This window comes from Equus przewalskii, chromosome 19 (assembly GCF_037783145.1).
Source record: "Equus przewalskii isolate Varuska chromosome 19, EquPr2, whole genome shotgun sequence".
NCBI lineage: Eukaryota > Metazoa > Chordata > Mammalia > Perissodactyla > Equidae > Equus > Equus przewalskii.
This window is the reverse complement of record NC_091849.1, coordinates 63,173,200-63,188,760: the sequence shown is the minus strand read 5'-3', so window position 1 is coordinate 63,188,760 and position 15,561 is coordinate 63,173,200.

Here is a 15,561-nt window from a genome sequence, read left to right as displayed (position 1 = left end):
CATAAAAAAAAAATATGTCCTTGAAGAATGCAAAGATAGGGTTGTTCTCATAAGCAGGAGCATTGGCCTTGATTAGGAGCAGCCCAGTTCTTCACTGGGAGAAAAGCAGAGACACAGACTCAGATGCTGACAGGTCAGCCACATAGAGTTTCTGGAAATTTTCTTTAGATGGTTTCTATTTTTCAATGTGAAATATGAACTGAAGTTAATGACTAAGAATGTGGAGAGAAAAGATAGCACCAGTACTGGTAGAGATGCTGTTGGCAAAATTCAAAGGTTCAGATTTTTAGAATGAGATGCGTCTAATTTTCTTACATTTTACACGGAGGGATTTCTGGTTTTGCTTATGATACGTTTACATATTATGTTTTGTTCGTAACATTTGTACCTATAAAATATGCACATTGGAGGGTTCGAGCCACTGGGAAGAGGAGCCGAAAATAGGGAGAAAGGACTGATGAATCGATCCAGTGAGGCCCTAACGGGGTGAGAGGGTGTGGGATTCAGACCCAAGTGCGTGGATTAGGCTCCGGCAGGAGGGAGGCACAGCTGCAAATGGGCCTGCAGGAGGGATTTCAAACTTGCTAGAATCTCTTTTCTCCGGTGAGATAGCTGCAGCTGGGAACGATGAGGCCCTTGGAGGCTGAGTGGACAAGTTCAAGAGAGCCGTCTGGAAGCGCAGCTGTGGGGAGCGGGCGGGGAGCTGTCGGGGAGTGTCCACTTGGGCATGGGTCGTTTATATTTGGGGGTTCAACAGCCCACATGGCTGTATGATTTTCTCCAACACTTCCCTGAAGTTAAAGGATGAACATCTGTCTGTATGGAAGTCAGCCCCCTTCCTAAACAAGAAGCACCAGCAGAACACGTGGCTGTCTCACATGAATGGAACTCTTGCGGAATATTAAATACACATCCATTGATTCACTCACTCAACAAAAGGTTACTGAGCGTCTTTTATATGCTGTGAGCAAACACGAGGGCCTGAAGTCTAATAGAACAGGACATTAATCAAATTAGTTCTCAAATAAATGGAAAATGGCCATAGTGAGCCCACGGGAAGGAAAGGAGGAAGGAGCCGTACCAGCACATAACGCTGATTTTTTCCATCATGCCGTGAAGTCTCCCAGAGGGACACAGAAGACATTGAGCGATGGTCTCAAGGCTGAGGAGTTCCTTAGGGCAAAGCCTAGAGGAAGTGCACCCAGCAGAGAAGGCAGCAAACGCACAAACTCTGGGTGGAGGGGGCCCAGGGAACACCAGGCCTGAAAGCCCCAGAGAAGGGCAGGTTAGGGAATGGAAACCCCCGAGAAGAGCTTGAGGGCCAGGTGTTGTCCTCTCACCCTCAGAGCAGAGGAAGCCAGGGCACCTGACATCGGCAGCGTCTAGTGACAGCTGTGCTTTCTCAAAGGCCGTCGTGGGTGTGGGTACCTGGTGGAGGCTCTGAGGGAGCCCCCACAGATGCCGGCTGGGACTGGGGCGGGGGATGGAGGCAAAGAAGTGATGGACTCAAGGGACCTTGGGGAGTTAATACCATCAGGGCTTTGTGGTGGATCAGATAAAAACGGCGAGGGAAGGTGGGGACAGAACAATTTCCGGGTTTCTACTTGTTCAACAGGCTAGATGGTGCAGCTGTTGGGGTTGGTGGGGAAGACTAGGAGTTCAGTTTTGGTCATATTCAGATTGCCACAATCACAGGAGAAATCCTCATGTGATTTGTTTGGCATTAAAATAATCAGAATCAATGAATTTGTTGATGGTGCTACATATAAGCTCCATTCTAGCATTTGGTCCTAGTATTTCACATCTGTTTGCTCAGATCCTGCCTTTTCTACCATCGTTTATGAGATATATTGAATGACATCCTCTCATCCGCAAATAGACTTCATGGTATGACAACGTACTTTCTATATATCAGGGAACTAAAAGTAAATACCATTTCATGGGTTAGGAATTTGCAGAGCAAAGAACAGGAGTGGCACGTGCAGAAGAAGCCTGAAGCCCAACAGCTCGGCAGTGAAGAAACCCTCTGTCTCCAGCCAGTTATTCACCCCCAACCTCAGCTCATTCATTTTGAATGCAAGAAACAAAAGTGAGAACAAATGGGTTGAAACTGATCTCCTAAATATCTTCTAGCCAGAAAACTTGAAAAAATTACTTTTGAACATAAAGATACACAGTAAGTAGCTGAAGTTTACATTCCCTGTTCTTAGATTGCTGAGTTACCATGTGAAGCTACAGTTCTTCCTCGCAAAATAAACAGAAAAAATAAGAAGCAGAAAGAAAGATCCCTTAAGTGAATAGCTAACAGGCTTAAAATAAAGGCAACAAAGGTCAAGATTTCTAGGAAAGATGAGAAAAAAATGATAATTTATGTATTATCAAAAAAATACTATTGAAGGAATGAGTCATATATTTTTTAAAATGCCAAGAACAGGGCCACTAAATAAACAAATAGTAGAATTATATTAGAAGAAATAAAAAACAGTAGAAGGACGATAACATTTAGGTACTGACCATAATAACAAGAAAAATGCCTGTGGTTTATCAGCACCATGCCGGACGAGGGCAAACCATCTTTCAGAACATTATTTGTTACACTTGCTTAGTAAATAATTGTGTAGATATTTCATTAAACTAATACTCTATTTGGGACTTTAGGGTTTCTAATTTTTCACTGTTATGAATAACATAATGTAACAAAGATCTTTGAGCATAAATATTTGTTGCGTCTCTGACTGTGTAAAGCCATTCTACTGTAAATATGTTGCATCAAATGACATGAACTACTTTACTATTTTCATACATATTTTAATTTTCTTTTCAGTCAAACTTTATTGAGGAATAATTGACAAATATAATTGTATATATTTAAAGTATACAAAGTGATGATTTGACATACTTACACATTATGGAATGATTACCAATATCAAGATAATTAACACATCCATCACCTCACATAATTATTTTTGTGTGGGTGTGGTAAAAATGCTTAAGATCCACTCTCAGCAACTTTCAAGTATATACTATATACTATATACCATTTTATTAACATAGTCACCATGCTGTGTGTTAGATCTTCAGAAGTTATTTTTCTTATTACTAAAAGTTTCTACCCTTTGACCTACATCTCACCATTTTCTTCTCCCCTCAGCCCCTGGCAACCACCATTCTATTCTCTATTTCTATGAAATAGGCTTTTTTTTTTTTTTATTCCACATGTAAGCAATACCATATAGTATTTCTCTTTGTCTGGCTTATTTTACTTAGCATAATGCCATCCAGATTCATCCATGTTGTCACAAATGGTGAGGTTCCTTTCGTTTATGTAGCTGAATATTACTCCATTGTGTACATGTGTAAATATATATATATAAATATATATACCACATCCATTCATCTGTCAAAAGACATTTAGGTTGTTTCCATATCTTGGCTATTGTGAATAACGCTGCAGTGAACATGAGACCGCAGATGTCTCTTCAAGATACTGATTTTATTTCCTTTGGATATATGCCCAGGAGTGGAATCGTTGGATCTATGGTAGTTCTATATGTAATTTTTTGAGGAAACGCCATACTGTTTTCCCTAGTGGCTGCACCAGTTTACATTCCCACCAAGAGTGTACAAATGTTGCCTTATGTCCACATTCTCACCAAGATTGTTACTTCTTGTCTTTCTGGTAATAGCCATTCTAACAGGCTTCAGGTGATATCTCATTGTTGTTTTGATTTCCATGTCCCTGATGATTAGTGATGTTGAGCACCTTTTCATTTATCTGTTGGCCATTTGTATGTCTTCTTTGAAAAAATCTCTACTCAGATCCTTTGCCCATTTTTTAATTGGATTATTTGCTTTTTTGCTATTGAGTTGTACAGTTCTTTATGTATTTTGGATATTAACCCTTTATCAGATATATGATTTACAAATATTTTCTCTTATTTTGTAGGTTGCCTTTTCAATTTATTGGTTAATCCCCTTGCTGTGAAGGATCTCTTTAGTTTGATGTATCCCACTTGTTTATTTTAGCTTTTGTTGCCTGTGCTTTTGGTGTCTTATCCAAGAAATCATTGCTGAGATCAATGTTGAGGAGATTTTCCCTATATTTCCTTCTAGGAGTTTTACAGTTTCAGGTCTTATGTTTAAGTCATTAATCCATTTCAAGATAACTTTTGGGAGAGGTGTAAGATAGGGGTTCAGTTTAATTTTTTTGCATGTGGACATCTAGTTTTTCCAACGTTATTTATCGAAAAGAGTATATTTTCCCCATTATGTGTCCTTGGCTCCTTCTCAAAGATTAGTTGACTGTGAGGGCTGGCCCCATGGCTGAGTGGTTAAGCTTATGCAGTCCATTTAGGTGGTCCAGGGTTCGCCAGCTCGGATTCTGGGTGCGGACCTACCCACTGCTCATCAAGCCATGCTGTGGCGGCATCCCACATAGAAGAACTAGAATGACTTACAACTAGGATACACAACTATGTACTGGGGCATGGGGAGAAAAAAAGAAGAAGAAGATTGGCAACAGATGTTAGCTCAGGGCCAATCTTCCTCACCAAAATCATAGCTTTAAAAAAAAAAAAAAAAAAGATTAGTTAACCGTATACGCATAGGTTTATTTCCAGGCTCTTTATTCTGCTCCACTGGTCTATGTGCCTGTTTTCATGCCAGTACCATATTGTTTTTATTACTATTGCTTTGTAAGATAGTGTGAAGTCAGGAAGCGTGATACCTCCAGCTTCGTTCTTCTTTCTCAAGATTGCTCTGTTTGCTGACTTTTGTGGTTCCATACAGATTTCAAGAGAGTTTTTTCTATTTCTGTGAACATGCCATTGGAATTTTGACAGAGGTCACATTGAATCTGAAGATCACTTTGGGCAGTATGGATGTTTTAATATTAATTTCTCCAATCCAAGAACACTGGATAGTTTCCATTTATTTGTATCTTCTTCAATTTCTTTCATCAATGTCTTATAATTTTCAAGGTACAGGTTTTTCATCACCTTGATTACATTTATTCCTAAGAATTTTATTTTTGATGCTGTTGTAAATGGGGTTGTTTTCTTTATTTCTCTTTCAGATTGTTGTTAGTGTAGAGAAACACAACTGATTTGTATATGTTGATTTTGTTTCCTGCAACTTTACAGAATTTGTTTAATAGTTCTGTTTTTTGGTGGAGTCTTTAGAGTTTTCAGTATATAAGATCATGTCCTCTGCAGAGATCATTTGACTTCTTCCTTTCTGATTGGATTCCTTCTCTTTCTCTTTCTTGCCTAATTGCTGTGCCTGGAAGTTTCAGTACAACGTTCAGTAGAGGTGGTGAGAGCAGGCATCTTAGTCTTGTTCTTGCTCTTAGAGGAAAGCCTTTTAACTGTTGGGTATCATGTTAGCTGTGGACTTGCCATATATGCACTTCATTATGTTGAGGTGCATCCCTTCTATACCTAAGTTGTTGAGAATTTTTATCATGAAAGGATGTTGAATTTTATCAAATACTTTTCCCGCAGCTACTAAAATGACCATATGATTTTTATCACTCACTCTGTTAATGTGGTGTATCACATTGACTGAGTTGTGGATGTTGTACCCTGCTTGTATCTCAGGGATAAATCCCACTCGATCATGGTGTAGGCGAATGATCCTTTAATGTGCTCTTCTATTGGGTTTGCTAGTATTTTGTTGAGGATTTTTGCATCAATGTCCATCAAAGGTGTTGGCCTGTAATTTTCTTTTCTTGTAGGGTTCTTGTTTAGCTTCAATATCAGGGTAATTCAGATTTTTCTATTGCTTTGTGATTCAATCTTGGTAAGTTTTATCTTTCTAGGAATTTATCCATTTCTTCTAAGGTATCTAATTTATTGGCATATAGTTGTTCATAGTAGTCTTTTATGACCCTTTGTATTTCTGTGGTATCAGTCGTAAGGTCTCTTCTTTCATTTATAATTTTATTTGTCATCTCTTTTTTCTTAGTTAGCCAACCTAAAAATTTGTCAATTTTGTTTCTCTTTTCGAAAAACGAACTTTTAGTTCTACTGATCTTTTCTATTGTCTTTCTAGTCTCTATTTCACTTATTTCTCCTCTAATCTTTATTATTTTCTTCCTTATGCTAACTTTGGGTTTAGTTTGTTCTTCTTTTTCTAGTTCCTTGAGGTGTAAGTTAGGTTGTTTCAGATCTTTTTCTTATGTAGGCATTTATTGCTATAACTTCCCTCTTAGTACTACTTTTGCCGCATCCCACAAGTTATAATATGTTGTGTTTCAGTTTTTGTTTGTCTCAAGATATTTTTTGATTTCTCTTTTGGTTTCTTTTTTAACTCATTAGTTGTTCAGAAGCATGTTGTTTAATTTCCACATATTTATTAATTTTCCAGCTTTCCTCCTGTTATTGATGTCTAATTTCATACCATTGTGGTTGAAAAAGATGTTTGATATGATTTCAATCTTCCTAAATTTAAGACTTGTTTTGTGACCTCACGTATGATCTTTCCTGGAGAACGTTCTAGTGCACTTGAGAAGAATGTGCATTCTGCTGCTGTTGGATGAAATTCGTATATATCTGTTAGGTCAATTTGGTCTCATATTTAGTTCAACTCCATTATTTCTTTGCTGATTTTCTGTCTGGATGATCTATCTATTGTTGAAAGTGGGCTACTAAAATCCCCTACTATCATTGCATTGCTGTCTACTTCTGCCTTCAGATCTGTTAATAATTATTTTAAATGTTTAGGTGCTCCAATATTGGGTTTATATATATTTACAATTGTTATATCCTCTTAGTGAATTGACCCTTTATCATCATATAGTGACTTTCTTCATCTCTTATCGCAACTTTTGACTGAAAGTCTATTTTGTCTAATATAAGTACAGCTACCCCTGCTCTCTTTTGGTTTCCACTTGCATGGAATATTTTTTCCATCCCTTAACTTTCAACTTTTGGGTGTCCTTAAAGCTTAAAATGAATCTCTCGTAGGCAGCATACAATTGAGTTTTGTTTTCTAAAATCCATGCAGCTACACTTTGTCTTTTAATTGGAGAATTTAAACTATTTGCATTTAGAGTAATTATTGATAAGTAAAGACGCACCATCACCATTGTGTTCATTGTTTTCTGATTGTTTTATAGTTCCTTTCTTCTTCTTTTGCTATCTTTCTTTGTGAGTGGAAGACTTTTTGTAGTGTTAGCTTTGATTCTTTTTCTTTATCGTTTTTTGTGATTATTATTTTTTGTTTTTGCTTTGTGATCACCATGAGGCTTTCGTGGAACATCTTCCAGTTATAGCAGTCTGTATTAAGCTGATAACAATTTAACTTCAGTTGTATAACAAAGTTCCACCCATGTGCTTGCTGAGGAGAGAGACAGATGAGTTGATGGGAGGGCAGGGGGCCCCTTACCTACCTCCTGTGGGTTAGACGTGCCTCCTGTATTTTTCTCAGCTACAACACTCATCTTACCTTTTACCCAGAAACACAAACACAAATGCAAATCCCGCTATTAAAATCCTGAAGAGTAATTTTGAAAACAACAACTTTTATTTGCTTTACTTTAAAGCCCAGGGGTTTTCTATAGTGCTTCCTGCAGACAGCTTTCCAAAAAGACACTTTGGATATTTGTCTGTCTCCTTAAAATTTCTCACTTCAGGCAGCTACAAAAGTTCTCTCTCCTTTCCCCAGGTCTCTTGACTGCCCTTGTGCTTCCTCTTCCATGCTGCCCTCCGTGTCACTTCTCTGCTTGGGACCCTCCCTCCTACACTCAGCCCTGGATGTGGAAGCCAGTCTACCTTGCTGAGGCTCTTCCCTGACAGGAAACAGCTCTCTGGAATTCTGGTAAAGAACTCTTCCACCTTGTGAAACATAGAGGTATTAGTTCAGGATCTAACTGCTCTGCTGGCCTAGAAGCTCCATGTGAGCCAGCATCTTGTCTCTTCACTACTCTATAGCCACCATCTAACACAGTGCAGAGGACATGGTTAAACCCAATAGATGTTTGTTGAATGACTGAATGTCTAGACTGTCCTAGTGTGCAGTGGACAAGGAGCTGTAGAAGGGGTACAGCCAGGATCAAACAGGAGAAGGACAGGGAGCAAGAAGGGAAGGCAGGGCAGAGAGTGGAGCGTTTGAAAGCATCAACAGCATCCTCAGTCCAGCCGGAGAATCTCGATCTTCTGACCCCTCGCTTTCTCATCATCTGGACATCCTTTCATCAGCCATGCTGTGCAAAGTGGCAGCAGGAAGAAGCCTCAGCTTCTGAGATGTAAGTAGCTGCTGCTGATACGCTGCCAGGTCCCCCCAGGCTCTCACCACCTCCTATTGCTGTTGTCTGCCGACATCTTCCTGTAGAAAAAGATATTTGCAGATGTTAGAGAACATTGTGCTTGAGACTTCCCAGCTGAAGTCACAGGAATCAAAGGGCTTTGAAATGGAGAGCCCTTTAGAGAGAAAAAGAGCAGATGTCCAAGGCATTTGTGTGTCAAGAATAAATACTTATGGCTTTGCCCCATATTGAGGTCTTTCGTATCTATGTGTATGAAGAGGGGATTCTGAGTTTTTCTTGTTAGAAAACATATACAGGAAGAATTGATAATATCCAACATCATCTAAACATCAAAAAGAAAAAAACGTTGGGAATATTCTATGTAGGGAATTCCATTTTCCAAAAGGCTGGGTTTAATTTTTGTTTTTATTTTTAGCTACTGCAAGATGAGAAGATAAAACTTGTTGTGTTTTGACATTTAGTTTGTAAATATAATCATTTGAAGTTAGTTCAATAAATTCAACTTAATTTGTATCTTAAAAGCCCTAAAATTGGCTTTGAAAAAGTCATTACCCCAGACATATCCCAAAAGAATAAAGGAAAACATATGTAGGAGGGAAGATAGTCACGAACAAGCTTTTTAAAAATCATATCCCTTCATTACCACCAGTACCAGTATGAAATGGAAGAAAATGAGCTCTCAGAGGCACAGCTTTATGGAGCTGTATGCAGTCTGGGAGGTGGGAAAGGAGCTTCCCTGCATTGCCAGCTGCCCACATTCCAGAGTTCATTCACAGAGAACACACAGGTGTCCTCCTGAATCTAGTGCGCATCTTCCAACCAGCTTTCCTAAGTGAGAAACATGCCTTTCTTCTTCTTTCACAACCACAGCACGTAACCCTACCACGCCAACAGTGCCTGTTATCATGCTCAGAATAAACCTCATTTAATTTAATAAATATTAAAAAAGACTTCTACCTAAATGGTATTAATACAAGGTGATAAAAGAGGAAGAAAAGGGGGAAAAGCTATGGAACATTGGAGGAAATGTTCTGCAGCGTGTCGGTTTAACATACACAGAAACAACGGGCTGTGTTTGGACCTCTGAAGGAGCTTTGTGGCTACAGCTCTGTAGAATGTACCCAACAGCCTAGTCCATGTGGTCACTGGCCCGAGATTCTTCCCAGACCTCCCAATGCCTCCTGCAAGCTCTCAGAGTCGGGTAGATTTGCTAAAGCTTGACCAGCCCACATATTCCTGGAATGAAGCACCTGCCTGACCCCGTGGGGAAAATACTACAGCAGGGTATGTCCTTGGCAACTCCCCTCGGACATGAGTTTGCATTAGGATCAGCCTGTCCTGACATGAAACACTTGGTTATGATGCATAATTGTGAAAAGACTAAGCGTTCCCCAAGCAAAGTTCACATAGCAAAAATGTTATTACAAAACATCAGCAAATCACTTTCATGAGTAAAGTGGCCATGGAAAAAATAACATCGGAAAAACACGTCTGCACTTATTAACTGAGCTAATGAAGTAATATATCATGGCACTTTAGGAATCTAAATTTATAAAAACAAAATAAAACATTGGGGTCGGCCTGGTGGTGCAGCAGTTAAGTTCACACGTTCCGTTTTGGTGGACCAGGATTCATCGGTTTGGATCCCGGGTGCGGACATGGCACCGCTTGGCAAGCCATGCTGTGGCAGGCGTCCTACATATAAAGTAGAGGAAGATGGGCACCGATGTTAGCTCAGGGTCAGTCTTCTTCAGCAAAAAGAGGAAGATTGGTGGCAGATGTTAGTTCAGGGCTAATCTTCCTCAAAAAAAGTAAATAAATAAAATGAAAAATTAAAACCAAAGAAAACCACCATTGTAGTGGGCTGAATGGTAGCCACGAAAAAGATATGTCAGTGCCCTGATCCCCGAAAGCTGTGAATATTACCTTATTTGGAAAAAGAGTCTTTGCAGATGTGATTAAGTAAAGGATCCATCTGAGATGAGAGATAATTTTGGATTATCCAGGTGAGCCTTAAATCCAGTGATGTGTCCTTGTAAGAGACACAAAGAGGAGGAACCGACACACAGAGGAAGGAAACATGAAGACAGAGCCGGTGATGCAGCCACAAGCCCAGGAGTGCAGACGGCCCCCGGAACCTGGGGAAGGCAAAACGACTCTCCTAGGGCCCCCAGAGAAGCACAGCCCTGCCAGATTTTGCACTTCTGGTTTCCAGAACCGTGAGGAAATAAATTTCTGTCGTTTTAAGTCACCCAGCTTGTGGTGATTTGTTATGGTGGCCCTGGGAAACCAACGCAGCCAGATTATTCTGTATTTCAGACTCACATAGAGGAGGAATTCCAGCGGTGGAGAAAGCCCTGGACTCATCCTCAGGATAGATGGCTTCTCGCAAGGGTTCCATCCAGAATTACCTCTGTGACCTTGAGCAAGAATCTTAGCCGTGCTGTTTATCAGTTTCTTATGTACAGTTGAACTAGGTTATCTTACAGCTTTCTTCCAGCTCTAAAATCTGCATCTCAGGTAACAAGTGACAGTGTAGAAAAGTGAATGAGGAGCACAGCCAGCATTGTGTAGACAGAGTCTCAGACACTCAGCTCTCAAATCACACACACACACACACATTCTTATCAGAGAACTTTATGGTTTAAGGAAGAAGGAACAAGATTAGCTACAACTGCTATCACTTATGCCAAATGTTGTTTCATGTAACCCTTATGATGTGGCAGCCTGGGTCCAGGCAGGAGATGGAGACGACACAGTGGTTAAAACGGGGAAAGTTCATTAAACAAGAATTGAACTAAGCTAAAAGAGTAACTGTAAGATAAGAGAAGGGCTGTGTAGCATGCCAGGGCTGGGGGAGAGGACGTAGGAAGACACACTTGCAGGGGGAACCTCTGGGTGCCATGTGGAGAGGGCTGCAGACAGGGTATTGTCAGGCAGAGCTGCAAAGTCACAGAAGAACCACATTCCGAGCCTGCGACTGGGCCGGCCCCACCAGATGTGCACACAGACACACTGCTGAGCTCCTCGCTCACACCAGAAACTGCAGGAAACCTCTCCCTCCCCAGGGTCCTTTCAGCACCCTCTATTAAGAAGACTTAACATCGTGCTTGACTTGAAAGAGGAATTCCATTATCACAGAGCATATGTTGGAGAGTGCATTTGGAACTGAGAGGCAATAAACTGATAACAGACATACTTGTGGAGTAACTATTATCTATAATCACAAGCGGGGAGACCAAGGCTCAGAGAGGTGAAGACAGCCCCTAAATGGCAGACCTGGAAATCACATCCAGAGACATCGATGGTAGATAATTCCTGAATGGAGGCTCTGTCCACAGCCCAAGAGCAGTAAGATGGAAATTGCCCACTTACAGAACTTTGTGGATGGCTCTATATTTTGAGTCCATTATTATACTTATTATGATCTTATGGTAAAACTTCATCTAATGAGAATTTTCCTGCCCCCTTTGTGTTAAGAAAAAGAAACAAATGACAAGATCCCTCACCCTGTGCTTTCTAACCTCCTTTGCCCCCAGGCAGGGTCAGACATCTCTTCTTCATTAAATGGCCCTCCTCCCAGCAAAGGCACGTGCACCGCTCAGTGTTCATCAGTCTCTGCTGTCATTATCCGCCACCTGTGGTCCTCACTCTAAAGCTCCAACCTTCTCAACTGTGGACCCGGAGCTTTGCTCACTCTTCTTTGCACTGAGGCCAGTGCCCTGGCTCATGAGACGTGTTTAATATGAGAGTCTTGGACTGAACCAAAGAGAACAGATTCATCTCAGGGGTTTATTCAGACAAGTCATTTCTAGGATATAGCTCAGGGGCAAGACAATCTGCAGATCCAGGGGTTAAGGACACAAACCAGTCAGTCCCACGAGACCTTGATGGCATGCAAGGTCCACCATGGGCAAAGGGTCAGAGAGCGATTTTCCAAACCACGCCCTGGAGGAAGGCCCAACATATTTGGCAAGAGCAGTGCAAACAAGAAGAGTCAGCAAAGACAAGGGGGCAAGTGTCAAAAGAAGAAAACCGGAGTATGTCGTTGAAGGATTTCAAGTCTAGAACATGAGGAGAGCTAATACGGAAAAATCCCGTGAGCGGGTTAGTGGGATTAATTCCCAGTGCTGTATACCTCCAGCATCTTTTAATGCCCTCTCAGTGTATGTTTGTGGGGTTATAGTGGGTTGATTTAAAGGGTCAGGAACGGCCCCTCCAGCACAGTCTCCAACGTTACAGCATCTGCCTGGCTCACTGCCCTTGCAGACTCACACTGGTGTCCAAGTCATTGACGTGCTTAGGTTTGAGCCCACCTGAAACTAAGTGGGTCAGCTTCACGGCCTCGGGCAAGATGCTGGGGAAACCACACGTCAGCCCGTAACAAGCACGTCTTTAGCCAAGTGACTCCTGATACCACGAGCTATTTTCTCTCCTGATTGTGTCTAGCTTCTCACTCCCGCAGCTCCTTGAAGGCTAGGACTTTGCCTGACTCTCCCTCCTCACCTTCCTCAGGGACTAAAGTTCTAGTGTCCGTGTTTCTACCCACGTTGCTTACACCCAGATCTCCCAAAGATCAATTCTTCCTGGATCTGGAACATTCCTCCATCTACTGCCAAGGCTCCTGTTGAATTCTGTAGCATTCTTGGTTGTCAAATCCCCACCCACCAGGACCTTTCCTGGAAGCTTCCTTTGACTCTGCATCACGCTTCACTCTGGAACCTGCTGTATTCAGTTTCTTACATGTCGAGTATCTTTTATCCGATCAACATATTGACAAGTGAGCCTGTAAGATGACACAAGCCGCATCTGCAGTGGGACGAAGTGATTATTGATGTTCAACATTTTGACCTGGAAATACTACTAGAAGAACAGATATGAGAAATGCTAAATTACATTGAATTTTCTCTCTTTACCAAGAAAATAAATAAAATGTTAGAAAGATTCTCAACACAAGGCATGAAACAAGATGTATCAAGTTAATGTTAGTTTTATCAAGAATCCAATTAATTCTGTAGGGGAGGAAGACATTTTCTCTACCCACTCTGGGTCCTTCTGGCTGGGCTATGAATTAAATTCACATGAGACAGAATAACAGGAGAAAATTAAACAAAGCTTTATAACATGTCTACGTGGGAGAGACTCAGGAAAACTGAGCAACTCACCAAAATGGCAGAAGCTCTCCCCTTAAATACCTTCCTCAGCTAAAGGCAAAGGAGGATGTTGGGGGTGGGGGAGTCAGACAAGTACACTAAACAAGAGTCAGGTTATTATGCAGATTTAAGTCCTTGCCTTCCACATTGAGGAGAGTTTCTAGAGATAAGGTCCTCCGGCCTTCTTCCTGGTACAGAGAGGGAGACACCTTTACAGATGGAGATTCCCTTTACAAATGGAAATGTCTCTTACAAAGGGTGACTTCTGCTTTTCAGAGTTTCTGTCATGTCTACAGTTTTTAAAAGTAACCAGCCCAAAATAATCTTCATGCCAAAGAGACATATCTTGGGGTGGTCAATTCTAGTCCCCCACAGTTGTAACATCCATTACACCCAAACATTTTATTGTTAGCTATTAGTACCACCACCATTCAAAACAAGATGGGTGCACGTTCATACGTATATAAACATATATGTTGCCACTTCTCGCTTCCAAACGTAGTTAATAGTCTTCCATAACTGCTGGTATTAAAATTCTTTCTTTGGCTCATTCCTCCTCACAAAAATTTGATGAGTAGGACAAGAGAATTCTGGAACATCAATGCTTGCAGTGAAGAGACATAATGAGCATCTGGGAGAGACCCACGTTCTGTCCACAGGGCGTAGAGAACATCTAAACGATTCCAGATTCAGTTTTGAGCACAAGGAAGGCTCTCGTAATTTATAATTAGTACCAAAAGTTTTCAGATTTTTATCTCTTTTTGGCACACTTTTTGGCATATCTAAATTCTGAATAACTGGACTTTCTCTTCCAACCAAGGACCAGACTTACTCTTCATTCTTAGACAACTAAAACAAGTCTAAATATACGGAATAATGGCTTTTAGACAACGAACAACAGACAGCAGAAGAAGGTGACCTCTGGGAGATGGGAACAAACAGGGCGAGCCCCAGGATTCCTGCTGCTCGTCGCAGTGTTTCCAGGCCAGAGTGGAGGGAGTCGGGGGACTTCCTGAGCTAGGAGACAGAGCTGAGCACTCGAGGGGGCGGAGGCGGGTAGAATTTGCAGAGCGAAATACTGGGGAGGAGAGAGGTGCAGAAGGAGAGGAAAACTGCAGAGAGAGACAGAGAAACAGGGAGAGCGAGGGCAGCTGACAGGTCCCCTTGAGTTCTCCGCAGGGTGCTGCTGAGCCTACCTGTGCGTGAGGGAGAGAGCCACCAGGAAGGAGCAGACAGCACCGTCTCCTGAGCGCACACAGAGTGGAAGATGGTGCATATTCCCACCAGCCAGAATAGAAACAGACTCCTAATACAAAAGGCACCTGGCAGAGGATTTAGAAGAGGACATGTTGTGGCAGCAGTGGGGGACGTTCAGCCCTACATTTAGAGGCTACTCTGATGTCACTTAACTAAGCTTAAAAGGACAAAACGCTTTCCAAGTAACTTGACTGCAACCCAGAGTAAAGCTCAAGAATATTTAAAGGAAAACAAAAATATCTGCACTCAACACATGAAATTCATATCTGGCATCCAATAAAAGATTAAAGATATGCAAAGAAGTAGGAAAATATGACCCACAATGAAGGAAAAAAATCAATCAATAGAAACAGCCTCCAAAATGGCACAGATGAAAGAATTTATAGGAAAAGAACATTAAAGCAGTTATTATAACTATATTCCATCTGGTCAAAATCCGAATAACTTAATTACTCTTAGCAACAATACTGCCCATTGAGCTTTAAGGCTCGGCTATATATACACCAAAAGCATTGTTGTTGTTCTTGTTACAGAAAATGTCAGAGACTGCAGCACCTAAATAAAAGGACTACACACATCAGTTATACTTTTTCCTACTTTATCAAGAATATGCTTTTCTGTATTGGGTTGATGGGAAGTTAGTAAACCATTTCTGTCTGCTGTAGTCAAAAGACAAATTTTATTGCTGCTTGGACTAATTTCTCCACTTATTTCACTGATTTATGGAACTGCTGCTGTCAAAGCACGTTGGACTCTGAGAAAAATTAAAAGCATGAATCGTTCAAAAGGACCATCCCTGAGGTGGGGTTTCATTAAGAGCCAGGTGTGAGTGGAAGAAGAAAATGGAAAGTCAGACGTCAGATCACACTGCCACACTCAGCAGAC